Raw genomic sequence first — 17,262 nt, 5'->3', positions numbered from 1 at the left:
TGGAAACAGGAAGTTTCCAAAGTGTCACCACGGCTCGGATATCTCCACATGACCTTGCATTGCCAAGAAACTACCAAAGAACAACCCTAGTGCTACCAACAAGTTTTTGTAATAATTAAAATCTAGCCCGGATGACAGCTGACCATAGCTATAGTTTCAGAGAGAATCAAACTCTGAAGTGCTTCTAAGGCATTTATGAGTTAAAATCAAAGAATAAAACTCCATCTAGAGACAATTCAGACAGCCAGTGCTGAATCCAGAACATTGGCAATATATGATCCCCCCAAAATAGCTTACACAGTAAAGTCTTTAAAAAGCAGCCTCAGTGAAGTATATCTGTCATTGCCTATTCAAATACCTGCAAAATGCAAGAATCAATCTGAAAGTGGCAGAGCATTATCACCTGCCTGCATACAGAAGCATTAATGCTTCCAGACAATACATTTCCGTATTTGGTTGGCTAAGTTGCAAGGATATAATTGTGAAGGTGGGATTGAAGGCCCTATGACGGTCCTTTGCTTAGAATATTTTCCTGAAAGTATTTGTGGAAACTATAATTCAAAGTTTGTGAAGGTCTTGATCATTCACAGAATCACAGAATCACAGAATCACAGAATCTCCCCTCCACGGGGAGAACGAGGGAGCAACACTGCATCCTTTGAAAGATCAATTGTGGTTAAAAAAAAAAAAAAAAAGCTGAGTAAATGCTGCAGACAGCGTGAGTGGCAGAAGGCTCACATGCCCATGTACCTCCGGCAATGGCTAGTGGCCATGCATACTCTTATCAAAGAACCCATTCTCTTTCTTTTGTCCGTGCCTGACACTTATGACCACCTTCTCACTCCTTTCTCAGATTTTTCTAAGCATTTCTCTTAGGAACATCTGAAATTAATGGTTACTCCTCTTTTTAGGATTGAAGTTGCACAGGATTGAGATATACATACTTTGTTTTAATTTAAGAGTGCATGGTCTGCTTTTTCCCCATGTCCTCAGGGGCTAAATAAGCCACTGCACACGCAAGTCATTTTACTGAGTGCTGCAGCAGTCTGCCTGACCAGTCAGAAAAAAAACAGACTGCTCTTGTTCATGTTGCATTATTAGTGGTATCTATTATTTATATTACTAAAGTACCAAGAAACACTAACCATGGATGAGGATTTGCACTGTGTTACACACTATACAAATACAGATCAATAAAGTGACACCTGGCCCAGAGAACTTAAATTCAGCAAAGCTTAACATCTTGCAGTACAAAGGTGAAAAAGGATAACATTTCTGAAGCTGCTGGAAGATTATTGAAGAAACACACTAACTGGATACTTAAAATAGTATGATGCATCCTTAAGATTGTTTCTTCCTTTCTGCATTTGCCAAGGTATTGTGAAACTTATTAAGTATAAGCTTTTAGTTTCATTGATATACGGTGAGTTGTTGCTATTTTAATTTTCATTTTTATCTTGACTCCAAACAGATATTTGTTCAAGAGGTCAGACCATTACAGACACACCATTCTGCTTCTTATCTGGAGTCCGTCTTTTATCACAGTTTCACTTTCTGCTTGTTTAATGTAATGATGTCAGTAAAAAGTTTCAATTACAGCAACTGGGAATAAAGGAAAGTGACCTGTGCTGATGTTTCTTAAAATCTTTCTTTGAAGAAACAATTTAAGCCCATATTGAGGTGGATGAAAGACAAAATTTTCTAGGATACAAAAATGAAGAAAATTTTCAGTGACTTACCTGAACTCCTCATCATATTTAAAATCTTTTTTTCAGACTTTATAATTATTTTCATGTTCTCCGTCTCTTTATGAGGAAACTTCAAGGCAATAGTTCATTATCATGTTATATTCAACAAAAATCCAAAAAATGTCATTTAGTTTAACGGAAGGCTCTGTCCTGTATATATTTTTTAATTGAAGGAAGTTGAGACTTTCTCCATATACAAAAATCACTGATTTCACATAGCAATGGAGTTGAATATCCCTGGTATAACTAGCCAACATGGAGAAAGTGCAGTCTACGTTTATATATCGAAGTCAGTCATCCGAACTCCTCCATTTTTTGGCAGAAAAGCAAGATGCAGGTAAGTCACAGTGTGGCATATGCATGTATCTGTAGTTATAATATATACTTATATTTATGTAAATATAAAATAAAACAAAGAAATAGATAGAGACAGAGAGAAAAACCTCATTTTCCTGGCAAATGGATCCATAAAGGAAAACATTTTTTCTAAAGCTCTCTTCTTATTTAGGAGTATAAAATTATAGGATATGAGTCTTGTCAGTCTGAGAAGAAGAAAGATGCCTCTCATTTAATGTTCCTAAAGTGAAGCTCCAAGACTCCCCCATAAGTTGTAAATAGATTTCCACCTTCAGGCACTTCCACCCTGTCAACAAGTGTCCACTCTCATGGATCAAACTGAATGCTCCGATATGATTAGAGTATTCAGAGCCCTGCCAGGAGGGCCTGTGTGCAGGCGGTTAGCTCTAACTAGCAGATGAAAAACATGAGAACTTTCTATTCCTGAGAAAAATCCCAGAAACAGCCAAACTGATGAAGAAAACTTGGATTCAGATATACATATGGCTATTATTTCAGTTATCAGTTTGAAGAATTAGATGTAGAGCATATATGGTTTACCTACTCGGTTCAGAGACAGGTAGGGATGCCTGACGACACGCAATAACGTGTTTTTTCTGTAAAAATTACACAGATCATATAAAAAATACATTTTATAAATTAAAATTTAACTGCTGAAGTTTGTGGTCCGGAGAGCTACCACTTAAAGATTCAGAGATTCTAAATACATTTGGAAAAAACCTTGTAGACATTTTCATCTGAGGTAATACTTCAGAGCGTGCGCAATTGTTGCCTGAGACGCTCAACGACTGTCTGATTATTTTATGCAAATATATGCAGATTATGTTATAATATCAAGACAAAACAAAGTCATTGCAAGTCTATCCAGATGATACTATGAATAATAAGCTGAAGTAAAATGAAACCAATGCCAATGTATGCCTATTGAAGCGATGTTGCAATGTCAAAATTATACTGGTAGATTTCCCTGCTGACCACATAGAGATGTCCAGCTTTAAATAACAAATTGTTAGGCAACTATAAATTCTCTTTTAGTGGTGTTTTATCAAAGAAAGGCAAAATTAAACAAGCTTATGATATCAATCAGCTTTTCATACTGCAATGTCTAAATCATATCATCTCATTCATTATTAATAGAGCACAAAATCAAGAAAAGTTAGACGTAAAATGAAGGCAAAATCTTCTGAACATCTTCTACCATAATCTGAAACAAAAGATGTGGGCCCAGATATTCAATTTTTGCAAATAAATGTACCCCAGTTAAAGTCAACAAGCAGATATCAGCATATTTCTGTGGTGTGCGACTGGAAACTTTTCAGTGACTCTCAGATCAACACTCAAATGGTTTATTTCAGGAGCCTAGGATGGGTGTAGGTGGAGTGTAAGCTCTTAGAGAATGATTCAGTATAGCTATTCATCATCTTATATAGCCTGAAGTTTTGTAACATCTAAGGTCTGCCAGTAGCTATATTTTAGACATTGAAGTTTTCTAAATATTAGAAACAGGGTGAAAGGAGGCAGCAACGTACCAAAGCCTAAGCAAGGCTCCTATGTTGACGTGTTTTAAGAAATAAAATCAAAATCTGGACAAGAAGGTGCTGAAATCCCGTCTAAATCCTCATAATCCAACCTGAGGCAGAAAGGTGTCTAAACTTTCCCCAAGTCACGCAAAGGACAAATCTGTTAAATGTGCTGAAAAACCACCTTTCAGGCATTGACTGAGCACACAGCTTGGCGTCTTGGAGCACTTGCATTTGGACTTATGGGAGAGAAGGAGGTACCACAGTCAGGTACGTAACACAATACGAATATAAGACTCAAGATAAAGTTGCAATAAACCAACTATTGTGTTATAGACCAGTGCATAGACTTACCAAATTCCCCTTCTTTCATGGCAACTGTCCACACATCTTTACACAAAAGAAATAAAAAGTATGTGGATCACCAGTAAAAAGTGGGAAAGTTATTTTTGCCTTTACAAAGGATTAAGAATTTCCATATACTTACTACGGAACAGCTGCTGCTCTGCAAATTCACATGCCAGAAATAGCATAAGAGCACACCGTAAATCCAAACCCAGAGCATTTCAATTATCACTTATATAATCTTCCTTCTAGCAGTCTAAGAATGTGCAGGAATAGCTTAGTACCTTAAAGCATGAAACAGGACTCACACAAAACAAAACCAAAATCCTACTTATTGGCCACCCATGTCTTTGGTCTTTACATGCACAGCCTGGTCAGAGAATAAACTTCTCCAGAAATCTAGAGTTCGGCTTCCAGTATTTCCCTAGTGACCCTTGGATTAGTCTTATGTGTAGACTGAGGAGTCACACAGGAAGGACCTCGGTCTGGCACAACTGCTCAGACAGCACTAACAGCATTGACAAGTGTTGAAAGTCAGGTATTATACCAGAGCAGGAGAGGCTGTTCCCCTCTTTAGCTTCATATACTAAACATGAAGAAACTTGTTTTGATACTCCAGTACAAAGTGAAAAAAATACCAGGGAGAAGTATGTTTTCAGCCACTGCTAGAGCGGAAGTCTTCGTTTCCTTAGGCTAACCTCCTTTGCAATCCACATGGAGTGAAAAGACTGAGTAAAGTCTAGGAAGACAGACTCTTAGTTTCCCAGGACTTTGGTCTGGATCACGGGATGAAGGTTGAGCACTGTGAATTAAATTATCAAGGAGAGGTTAGGGAATGTACTATCTCTGCCCTATAATTGCCTGGACGCACAAAAACAGAGAGAGTGTGCAGCCAGATAGGAGTAAGTGACACTCTTATTTCCAGGTTGTCAATGATTTTGAGTTAGCCACAGATGGCAAATTTTGAGAGCTAGTCCCTAATTCACCCTGAAAAATAGCATAGCTGGAAAATTCGGTGATAACATTTAGAATATTTAAATGGTGTAAGTATTTTGCTTATCTTGCCATATGTATTTTGAGTCTGATGAAATCAATGATGTATTTTTACATTTCTGGGTATGCATGCTAAATAATGAAACCTATATTATGCAGCTAATGTTAAGGTCTGATCATGAGTGTGATTTACAGTTCTAAGAAAAATATGTAACACCTCTGTTAGAAAGTGAGTTAATGACTGAGGAAGTTATGGCTTTACTGTAATGGAGCAAGAGTAAACATCACAATCATTTAGTTTCCATTGAAATCAACAGGACATGAAGGGTTAGTAGCTAAGCTGTTAGTAGTTGTAGAGCCAAGCAGGATTTTACAACATTAGGCCTTTCCTTGATTTTGAGATTTTTAAAAAAAATCTTTTTATAGCCTTAAACAACTTAAAGATTTTAGAACATAGGATGTTGCTACGGTATTTCAGTTGAGTCTTCCAAGTGTTTGCATGCATCTCTTTTTGTATATTAATATACAAAAATACGACCTTCAAGCTCCATAGAGATCTCCCAAAGAATTTTACAAATATTGACTTTAGTCTGGAAGTTTTACATGTTGACTTAATATCCTTAGTAAGTAGTAGCAATTTGCCACATGCAGTAAGTGTTTTCATCGTACAATTGCAGTCATTGAAATATTTTCCTACCAAAAAAAGACAAGAAAATCCTACAAAGATATGAACATTTTGTAAAACCATGATGACATTGCATTTACAAAGCTACTGAAGCTAGGAAGATTTTTCTCAGAGAAGATAGCGCAGATTTGGTATTAACTTAACATTTTTCTACTTCATTTCCTTCTCCTCCAACCTTTTTCTTTTCTTTGTTTTTGACAAACCATCAGTGAAAAAGTGGAACTGCTGAATATATTCTTCTATTGAAAGGAAGTGAAGCAAGGAAGATACTCTTCTTTTGTGGTTGGAAATGTAACTCTTAAAATTGAAAGTATGAATTTTAAAATATATTTGCTGTTCTTTCATGTTTTTCCCCAAAATAGAGAACCTATATATGGAAAAAGAGCTTATTTAGTATACAAGTTTATTTACATACAATGAAAATAAGTGATTATGTGTTACTATTTATTATTTTTTAATATTTTTTAAAAACTTTTGTTCCTTTAATGCAAGTTAATACAATTAGAACACTGGGGACAAAATTGTCTGGAGTATTTTTTCACCAGCTTCAATGGGGAACTTCACAGACAAATTTGTTCTGCGGAAAGCTTTTCCCTGTAAATCAATCATGTCTGCAGGTTTGACCAGTATGGAAGCTGTAATAACAGTGCAGGACTATAAAAAGAACATGACACATCTAAAAGCAGCTACAGTAACACTATAGATCTCGGTCGTCTTATCAATTTGATCAGTTCAAGGATGCTCAAAATGGAAGCTTTGAGACAGCTGATGAATCAGGTATATACAAAACAAATCGGAAGGTTCCAGGGACTTTCTGATAAAAAAGCGAAATAGAAGGTACACTGGAAATTCTCTCCACTCTCAAAAGCAAGGAAAGACAGTTCAAGGTGCCCATGATTTGTTATGGAGCCAGATACAAAGAAAATGTGGATTTCATTTCAGTCATGTTACTATTATGCAAGTTTTTTTCAAAATTCTGTACATTTTCATGCTTAGTGTCTCAAGCCTACAGATCTTATATTGAACAAAGCAAGGTACAAATCCTTCAAAAACAGAGGTCTTTGGGGGAAAATGATTGCCAGCATTCAAGACTGAAGTATATTTTATACTACTTTCATATTTGTGCCAAAAAATATTCTCAGAACTTTAACTCCACTACCACAGCTGATATGCAGTTGTCCACTAAAACTACAAATAGCTGTTTGTGATGTTATGATCACATTCAAGTATAATAAATATCTCAAATACTTAAGCTTCTGTGGAGTAAAAGTACAGTTTTAAAGGTCTTTTCTTTCTTTCCGTAAGATGTTTTTGGAAGATCCAGTGACTCCATAGCTTCTTTTAAGATCATAAGTCCTAAAGGACTGCTGTGCCAATATATTTACTCTTCACTGGAAGGTTATGTTTTGCATACACATACATACATACCTATATATAAATATATATATATACACACATTCATATTTGTAACTGAAATGGTTTGAAAACTATCTGAATGGTCTTCAAAAAAATCAGGTAGTATTTTTTCAAGGAAGTAAATCTATAAAACTCCAAAATCATTTTTCTACTTGTAAGCATTTTTCAACTTTAACTTGTTCAGCCTTTCTTAAACATTAAAGTTTTGAGTAATTTTGGTGGATAAATATTTATTAACCACATACAATTATGCTAATATAGACCTGCTATATATTCAGGTGTCTGAAAATCCTAACAAATCTAAGAGGATCTCAAGTGAACCTGCACCAAGTTTCTGGCCAGGTGAAAATTCTCCATCCATACAGAGACAGAAACCATGTGGTTGAAGAGAACCGTCAGCAGCCATTTTTATGAAGATCATTTCATTAAAAATTTTGCATACCTATGCAAAATGGTAATGAGTACCAATCCTTGAAACACCTGTTTTGTTAGTTTAGCCCATCTGTCGAGTTGCATTCTTTGTCCCCTTTTTATGTGATCTACAAAGGATGAGTTTGTTTCCACTTTGAAATCCAGTCCACTAGTTCAACGTGTAGATATTTCTCCTTCCAGTTCTACACAAAATATCTTTTAGATTGGTCCATAGTAATAAATAAGATGGTGATAATCACTCAAATATTATACAGGATTCCTTTTTAAAGTGTAGGATCTAACTGGTGGAGCCTGGTAGCAGAAGCACAGCACAGTCCAACTGAAACATCAGTTTCTGAAGTGAAAATGGAAGGAAAAAAAAAAATCCAAAAGTGTAAAGACATAAGTAAAATCCCAGTAATCCTATACATTTTTCTACTAGCATTTCTATTATTAGTAGAATAGCCTTCCTGCTGTTTTCATCATCAGTGAGTATAATTAGTTAAATAATATTTTGCAAATGCTTCTTAGTTATATGACATATTAGATTAATTTTTCTGCGTGTTTACTGCCAGGTTAGAGTTACACAGACAGCATACTTGCACTTTTTTTTGTCGTCCCTCCACCTCTAACCATGATGTTCTCTTTTCTTACACTCTTTCACCCTCCAGTTTGCTTTTACCCTCTCTTCTCTTGTTCTCTGTTCTTCCTAGGCACCCATGACCTCAGTAAATGTTCTGTCCTTCCTGCTACTTTTACTTAACCTTTATATACCACTTCAGTAATCCATCAGTTAAAAAAAGAGTACCCTGGAGAATTAATGTTGTGTGTAATCACATTGGGTGAATTTTCAGCACCATTAAAATCAATGGGAGTTTTGTAATTGATTTCACCTGAGCCAAGATTTCACTCCTAGTGTACTGACTGGTGTAGTAACACCAACTCACATAGAATGCTAAATTTGAAAACATAACGTTCCCTAATTAAAAGTTCCATTTCATGTAATTGACTTTAGCCTAAAAAAATTCCAAAAAGAATTCCACTGAAACGAAGATTATCTCACCTGCCAAGTAATAGCATGTGATTGACAGCACTATTCAAGATGTCATACCTTTTTATTCTTTTCTATCAAGCGCACAGACACCAACATATATACTTACAGTTAACACAACAAAATAAAAAATGTTCCCAGTGTTAAAGACTTCCTACCTGATTGACAAAATAACAATTTGGTCCACACAGAAGCATCATTTGTTTACTTACAACTTGCATTTAATGACAAATAAAAGAATCTGTCGATTGTAACTTTTCCGTGTCTTATTTTAGCATCATTTTCTGTTCAGATATAAGAATTTTCTTAGAGCAATAGAGGACAGTGTCTTATTAAAAGCTGAAAGAATGCCACGTATTTTTCACATTGCAGTTCTGAGCAAAAAAGTTGAAGTCATAAAAGCCCAAGAGAATCATCTCATACAGGTTGTCAGTGTTAGAGCATACATCATTTTACAGAAGGAAATCAATTTCTTCAATTTGGGTATATACTCGGTATAAATTCTCTGGCATGATTTTGCAGTCTCAAAGGCAGGTGTGCAACTTACTGTTAGCAACTCAAGGTAAGTTCCCAGTTTGTTGGATATAGTACCTCATAAAACATAATCGACTCCCTTTCTTAATTTCTCATTTCCTTTTTCATGTTCCCATGTCATTTGAGATCCTACTTCTCTCCAGGGAATTGCAAACGATAAGAAAAAAATCAGAATCTTCATCTCTCATCGATGTCCTTTCATTAGCTGACATTTAGAAGCAATATAGCATCATTCTTTTTATTAGTAATGGTCTTGCCTGCTGTTCTCCCCACCCCTCAATGTTTACCTTTTTCTCAGAAAAATTATCTTTCTGGTTTACACATGGTTTCCTTTTTTCGCTCTAAGAAAAAGTCTTTGCCTTAGGTGGTTTTTTTTAGCCATCCAAGTATTACTTCCCCTACCCCACTGCCCCAAGCAGCTTTACTTTTATAGCCCTCCTCAAGTCTTGTTATTTCCCAGTTGATTTTTAGTTTTAAGCCTGGAACACAGAAGGTGTTTTTGGAACTGTTACTTAGCTTGAGGGCAAGATCTGGAGTATATGAATTTTTTAAAAGACTGATCAGACCATAAAAAAAAAAAAAAAAAAAAAGAGAGAGAGATAGAGAGGCCTAATCCACAGAATGAAATGTTCAAAGTAAATAAGAGAGCTGAGGCATAGCTGTAGACCAGGTCTTACACAGAGACAGAGGACTAATGCTAGCAGGCTCAGAGCGCACTGGCTTCACAGCATCTCATCCTCTTTGTGCTGAGCATAATTAAGAAGTGGACATGCTCCAAGGTCAAGCTGAGGGTAACTTCAGTTTGACTTCTCCATTCAAGAAAGTGAGAAAAAATTCACACAGTCAGCATATTCCTCTCAGCAGCTCATGTTTGTTAATTAAAAGTTGTTTTCTCATCTATTTTCTTTCAGTCCCGTATCTGTTTGTCAGGGCAAAACTGCTGATCTGATCATTTCCTTCAAAGTGACTGACCCCTCTGAAGTCAAAGGCAAAACTCCTGTTGGCTCCAACGAGACAAGGCCATGGCTGCTGTTAGTTGTTGAGGTGCGCTTTCTCAAGCATACAGCAAAAGGACAAAAAAAAGCTTGCAAATTAAACTGCAGAACAGTGACATATTATTACTTGCTAATTATATGAATCCATCTGCTTTCTTCTGCCTTCCCTCTTGCTCCAGCTTTGGAGCACTTCTACTCCTTTGAGATATTCCTGATTACTCGCCAGTCATGCGTCATGCTTAAGCTCTTTAAAGTTACTGTCTTCCAGAGTTAACACCGAGACCCTTCTGAGCAGCTCATCTAACCAAAATACATAAATGGTTACAAATACATAAGAGTGGTACTGGTACCACTTGATACACTGAAACAGGAAATTATGTTTAGCATGCAGCAGTTCTAAGAACAAGGATAGGACTTTTCAGGCAATTTTGTCTTGCTGTGGGACACTACACTGTGGAGTTTTATAAAGTATAAAAGTATATTTTTTAAATAGAGGATGCCATAGAAATGGTTATGGCATTACAAATGCCTCAATACTGGTGAGGATCCTGGAAGAACAAACAGCTTTCTTACAAAATTGGCCGTGCAAAGAGCTATACATTGTTTGAAATGGTTAGTACTTTCAGCATTTCATCTCTCTGCACAGAATTAAGTCTATTCAATGTACTTTTTTTAGTGCTCACACCACTCAGCTTGGCATAGTTACTGATGTTGACCAGGAGATCATTTAAGATACTTTGCTTTCAGGATGCTGAGATTTATCCAGATGATCAAATCGCCCAACTTCACTACTACATATAAACCTTTGGATGTCCTAAATAAAATTTTCAATTAAATAACACTTTTGTATATCACATGTATATATTTAGACATAGCCCCCACTCAGATTTCAGCCTTAAATTAAAAAAAACACACACACAAATAAAAAAAAAATGCTGGTCACAAATGGTCCTTAGCATCAAAGTAGGAATTTAATTTATCTCCGATTCCACACTTGTGAACAGGCTACACCACTTCAAAACATTCAGCCAGTTTCCTTACCTCCATCCCACTTATCTGGCAGATTTGCTGCTTTTAGACTCTGAGTTTACGTAAAAAATAGATGAATATTATCATAAGAGTAAAAAAAAATTCCCAGCAATTGAAAGACAAAGGGATTTAAAAATGTAGCTTCTCTTTGAATACCTTTTTCATCTCCCATGGGCACATGTATAGAATTACCATTTTCCAGCTATTCAGAATGCACATTTAAGTAATTATTTTTTCCCTCATAAGCCATGAATGACACAACATGCAATTCGTCCAATAATATTAAGAATTTACAGTTTAGCTTATCATTTTATGTCAATTATTGCCATAAAATAAACAATAAATGTCATAAATATGGAAATTATTTTTACCATAAAATGATAAAATTATAGAGCTGCAAAGGACCTGAGAAGGTCTTGTAGTCCATTCTTTATCGTGGAAGATCGACTATACTCAACTTACTTTTAAGAGAAGTTTGTCTATCTTGTGCTTAATAACGTCCAGCTGTGGAGATTCTGTAGCCTCCCTAGGGAATTTTCATTCATTAGTCTTGCCATTTTTTTTTTTTCCTCTTTCATGGTATTTAATTTAAATCTTCTCACTGGCAAGTTAACTAGGTATGTCTTATCAGCTGCCTATCATTTTCCTTTGCAGATGTATATATTTGTACTTTAAAAAGCCAAAGTGGATAGGATAAATGTTGTTGCTGTTTTTTATTTTTTCATGTAAATAAACAAAACTTGCCACAGTTTTCAGACATTGATGCATCTTGATTTTCCTGCCAGATCTCAGCTCTTACAGGACCCGAAAGAGGAAATGCGCAGACTAGTGTAATTCCACGGTGTCAAACCAGTGTGATGGTGAGAAGACTTCAGTCCCAGGGAAAGCAATCGCAAAGCAGTTTCAGAAAGTTATTCTGCTGTGGCAGGATTTCAGGCCCCCTTTATCATACTATTTATCTAAATTATAAAAATCAGAGTGAAAGAAAAATCACCCACAAATGTCCTCACATTCTGACTTGCATAGAATAATAAGGGAAAGGTTTCTTTGATGTAAAATGCCTAACAAACTACTCAAATTAGACAACATCTAGAAAAAATGGCACACAACTGCTGACAGATAAATGATCAGGTAGTACTTTAAGTATGCTGAAAGATGCCAAAAATGTCAGTTCTAAAAGGATGAGCTAGATGGGCTATGAGGGTACGCCCAGAAAGCACAAGTATATCTCTCATGCCAGATAAATGAGTCCTGTGAATCGAGGCCAAGTGCCTCAGACTTGTCTACTGTCTAGACCTCGTCCCCTCCAGTGCAGGTTGGTTGCATCTTGCCTGCACCATGCTTGGCCTTAGTCTCTCCCGCATCCTCTGTGCTTTAAAGATTCAGTTATAATTTGTGGGTGTTTTTTTCAGTTCAGATTTTGAGACCTGAGAATTCAACTCAGATGCTGTCACAGAGAAGTGGTGTGAGGTTACGGGGTCACAGCGGGACACAAAGCAGGCAGCTCTGTTGGATAGGGGGAACCAGAAAGGCATCATCCTGTCCACACTGCCTGTTGGGAAAGGTACCTGAAGTCACCTCTACCCTAACATGTTCTCATATATTGTCTTGAAGATAGCTGTTTGAAGCCATCAGTGAGCCAGGGAGCAAACTGAGTGTAAGGCAGTGTAGGCAATCAAAAGTCTAGCAGTCAAGTTTCTCCCTATCTTCTACTTCACAGTGTAGATACACCCAGGGAGATACAGATTCATTCCTTGTTTTGTCCATATTTTCTCTCCCTCTCTCTTACAGCCTCAGTTTAAGAAACCCTCACAATGATACATTTATCAAAAAAATACTTTCTGAAAGAACATTATAGTTTTGTAAATTGCAGCAATTAAAAACTTAATCCTAAAGTCTTAGCTAGTTCTACTTAGGAGTTCCTTTGAATCCCATTTGCCAGTCCATGTCCTGAAAATTCTCAATCAATTTTCCATGAATTTCAGATGTCCTAGTCCAGTGATAAGGCCTGTTCCTTCGAAGCCTACACAGGCTTCAGTTCACATGCATGAAATCGCCTGATGCACATAATTAGAACAACATATGGCCAGGAGCTGGATGAGAGCGATTCTCCATAAACCCAGTTATCCTATCATTGTACTTGTCTACACTATTTAACAAAAAACCCACCACACACAGAAGTGAAAGCACAGCAACCTCTGGAGGCTTAAGCACATCCAATTTCTCACTTGTAGGATCCTAGGCAGAAGATTCTGATCGCCCTTCTTGCACTAAGTAGTGGCATCGTATCTTATTCCAGACAACAGTCCCCTGATTATACTATATAATTTGCTTTTGCATCTTTTGGTAAGGCAAAACAGTTATTAGATTGAAGAATAGTACAATTACTGAAGCCTTAGGCTACTTAGCTGCTTTTGGGTCTAAAAATCAGGAGATCAGGTAGTAACATATGGAGTAACATAATCATATTTAAATGTCCATCTTGACCCCAGACTAGCTCAATGGCTTAGCTATGTTGCTTTTTTTTCCATCCATGATTGTCCCCATCTTTGTAATCTGAATATTCTTTTGCACATTGCTAGGATTTACCAACTTCTGTTCATTTGCTTAATGGTAGTTTTGCTCTGCCACAGTTTATGGTGGAGAATATTTGTTAAAACAAGAGATATAGTCTGAATACCTAACTGCGGATGATTAAATTAGACTGCGTCCAGACAAGCTTAAGCTCTTCTTATGGAAAGTCTGCATTAGGATATAGTTGCATTGCCCTGGATGTTTCTACATGTAGGAATCATTAATAGGCTTAGCAACATCATGGTAAAAGAATTATACCTTGCTTAAAATAGCATTTGAACAAAATTAAAAGATTTAGAAAGCTATAATAGTAATTAGAGTGTTTAGTATAATTATTCTGAACATGATCCTACTTGATAAAATACCTTGTCTATGAAACACGGTGGTTTGGATTTGCTTTTTGAAGGAATTGCCATCAAGAAGGGTGCATATTTTTGATTAAATGTTTAATGTTATATACCTCATCTCATTAGTTCTACATTCTGTATTGGAATATAAAAATTGGATAATGCTCTGAAATATTCTGTATATACAGGGTAGTACTGCATATACTGTGTATGTGATGATTATAATCATTATGTGTACAAACAGCTATTGAGTATTCACTGAAATAACTTTAGTTTGTGTTAATTGGCTTGGATAAAATAAGAACTACTGGAACATTTGCCTCTGTTTACACTTGAATTAAAAACATATGGTGCATATATACTGTATACACTTATATTCATTTTCAGATCTCTATATGACATGGAGTGATTACTGCCTGAATGGCAACAGGAAATTCAGAATTTCACAGAAAAGAACATACTCACAGCTTAGTGACTGGACTCCAAATAACTGTGATGTAGGTAAGAGTTATAATTATGAGACATGAATGAGAATTACAAAGAACAGAATATTCTCCACCGCTTCTTAACACTTTCGCTTATACTCATATAACCTCTTGAAGGGAAAAATGCTAATCATTGGGTTAAAGCAGCTACAAAAAATTCATACTGATTATGTCCAGACTCTATTGCAAAGACCATTTCTCAGAGCAGAAACAGTCATGTAAATTCTTACACTAAACTTTTACTCCAGATATTGAGCTCTGATGTTGGTTCTTGGTTATTGCTGCTTATCTGAGAGTTCAGCTTTTTAGATTCACTAACAAACTCATTTTTGCCTATTTTGTAAAAGCAAGAATTCAGCCTGCTTGAAAAGATTGAGCAGTATTTTAATAGCAGAACAAAAGAGAAAATAGTCACAAAGAATGTTGTCCCGGTTTCAGTTGTTACACTACAATTTCTTTTTATTGCATGTGTGGATAAAGCCTCATTCTAATTCATTGCAAAACAACTTGTAGCCCTTCATGTTGGGAGCTGATATTGGTGGGAGGCAGGAGAAAGAGGAAACAATATTCCTGCCCTTGCGTACACACATATAAATCTCATTATCAAAATAGTACATTAGCAATTTTCTGTCGTAGTACTTATTGGCCCTTCTCATTTTCCTTCTTATCAATGTATAAAATAGTGATTTGTTTTCAGTACGGTACTGCCAGAAACTGATGTTTTAAATCTGAAATTTGTTCCAATATGCAGAGGTTTATGTTAACTATGTGCTTTGTTCATCCTTTAGTATTTTCAATTAGAAGTTAAGGGATTATTTGAAATCTCAGAGAATAATTTTAATCGTTCATTTTTCTTAATTTTAGGTCATAGAAGAACACTATGGTGCAATAGAACATTGTATCTAATAATGGTGTAACAGGGCTCAATTTAATATACTATTGGTGATGTTCAGAATTTATGAAATCTTAATTTACACAAAACTTTTCCCACACACATATTTTAAAACTGTCTAAAAATTGCACTCCAAAATTCTCACTGAAGTTTTTTTCAAAGTGTCATTCCCTCCATCATTTGCAATATCATTTATCATCCTTTAAATGTCTAGCAATGACTTGGAATCCCGTCCAGATATTAATAAAGAAAAAGCGACTGCAGACAGGATTTTAAACAGGAGTCCAGCATAATGTGCTACCCACAAGTCTTGATGCCCCTAAAGGGCTTCTGATTTGCTGGTTGCCTTGAGGAAAGCTTTGATTAGTCCCCAAGCGTGGAACAAAAGAGCTCACCCCAGCTCTGTGCTGTCAGACAGGATCCAAGCTTGAGAACTATTATTTCTCTTACACACACCTGCATTCAAGATTTTCCTGTCTTCCCTTTCTCTCCCAGAAACTCAAAGCAACTAAAAGCTCTTTTTCTCCTCTCTGAATCATCACTACCCATCTTTCTGAAATAAACCTCATACAGAAATTATGTTCTTACCAGTCTGATGACTTGTCGGTGTTCCTTTATAGGTCACTGATTTTCTTTGAAGAGTTGAGCCCGATAACTTAGGACACTACCATTTATAGGTCTGCTGGGAAGGTTTCTGCCATGTCAGATGTGCAGGATGGCTTCAAAGCTCCAGTCATCCAGCAATGACAGGTCTGGTCCTCACATCCTACTCAGCTTTTTCCTCCTCTCCATCCTCCACTTACAGGGAGACTTCCCCACTCCACGTGGTTCATCTAGATAATCTGTGAACAGATTTTGCTGAATATATCAGTCCCCAAATTTTGCCTTCAGCTTTAAGAGAAAGTTTGCTTGATTGCACAGGAATTCTAATGGCTCCTTCTGCATCTGTCTTCAGCTGGGTTTGAGTTATATGAAGGGGATGAGGACAGAGAGGCATCAGCCCTCATTGAGATAAGAAAAATGAGGCATTTTCTTCTTTTTCCCTATGTGTGCACCGTATGCAAAAGAGCAAAAGTCATCTCGCCAAACATGCTGAAAGTTACTTCATACTCGTGCCTGAGGAAAGGTTGCCCAAAATAGATGTTTGCCACAGGGACACTTGTGAAGCATCTAGATACCAAAGCAGTTCTTAGGTCTGAAGCACATACAGCCAAACTTGGGTTGGACAGTCATGTAGAAGCACTCAAATAAGTGTGCACAGTTACCAGTGCATTGGAATGAGGTACTGCACATTGTTACTGAGTTTATAGTATAGGTCCTGTGCTGGCATAAATAGATGCCACGACAAGACTATTGGTTTCTACAGTTGTTTTGTGTACTACCCTCAGGACTATGAGTATGCCAATTGTGATGTGAAAAATAACACCATATGCCCATAGCTGGTATAGTTGCACCTCTTTTGGGCCCAAAAGTCCACAAAGAGCTTTGATGTATGCGATATATTTGTACCAGACCAATATGAGTTCTTGCTCTCCTGGCCCAAACTTCGAAGCCATCACTATAGATCAACTTCTCTGATGATCAGAATGATTGAACCGATACTATATCTATCATAAATCTAGATGAAAGTTTAGAGCGCAGGAGGTAAGAGTAGAATGTCAGTGACATGTGTGACTGTGGCATGAAATTATAAAATAATACATTTATAAACACAAAACATTGTAGGAGGGACTAAAGGATATACACTGATGGATCCCGTCATCAAAGCTCGGCCTCCTTTCCAAACATGTTCATAAGATGAACTCTTTGTGCTATGGCTGTGAAAAATGAACAGGATCTATAAGCAGTCTTGGAATTTGGAGTTTGGGGCATCTTATCAC

General features: G+C 36.6%; 1 long non-coding RNA gene across 2 annotated transcripts in view; it reads right to left on the bottom strand.

Moving 5' to 3' along the window:
* The window catches only part of LOC138064549 (uncharacterized), a 43,617-nt gene extending 27,403 nt beyond the window's left edge, over positions 1-16,214 (bottom strand). For both annotated transcript variants that reach the window (XR_011137813.1, XR_011137814.1), the window contains exon 1: positions 15,971-16,214. This is a non-coding gene — a long non-coding RNA (uncharacterized lncRNA). The remainder of the gene's footprint in view (positions 1-15,970) is intronic.
* Between the last annotated feature and the right edge of the window lie 1,048 nt (positions 16,215-17,262).

The sequence above is a fragment of the Struthio camelus genome, chromosome Z (assembly GCF_040807025.1).
Source record: "Struthio camelus isolate bStrCam1 chromosome Z, bStrCam1.hap1, whole genome shotgun sequence".
Lineage (NCBI taxonomy): Eukaryota > Metazoa > Chordata > Aves > Struthioniformes > Struthionidae > Struthio > Struthio camelus.
The sequence above is the reverse complement of the archived record's forward strand: the minus strand, read 5'-3'. Positions and strand labels throughout refer to the sequence as shown.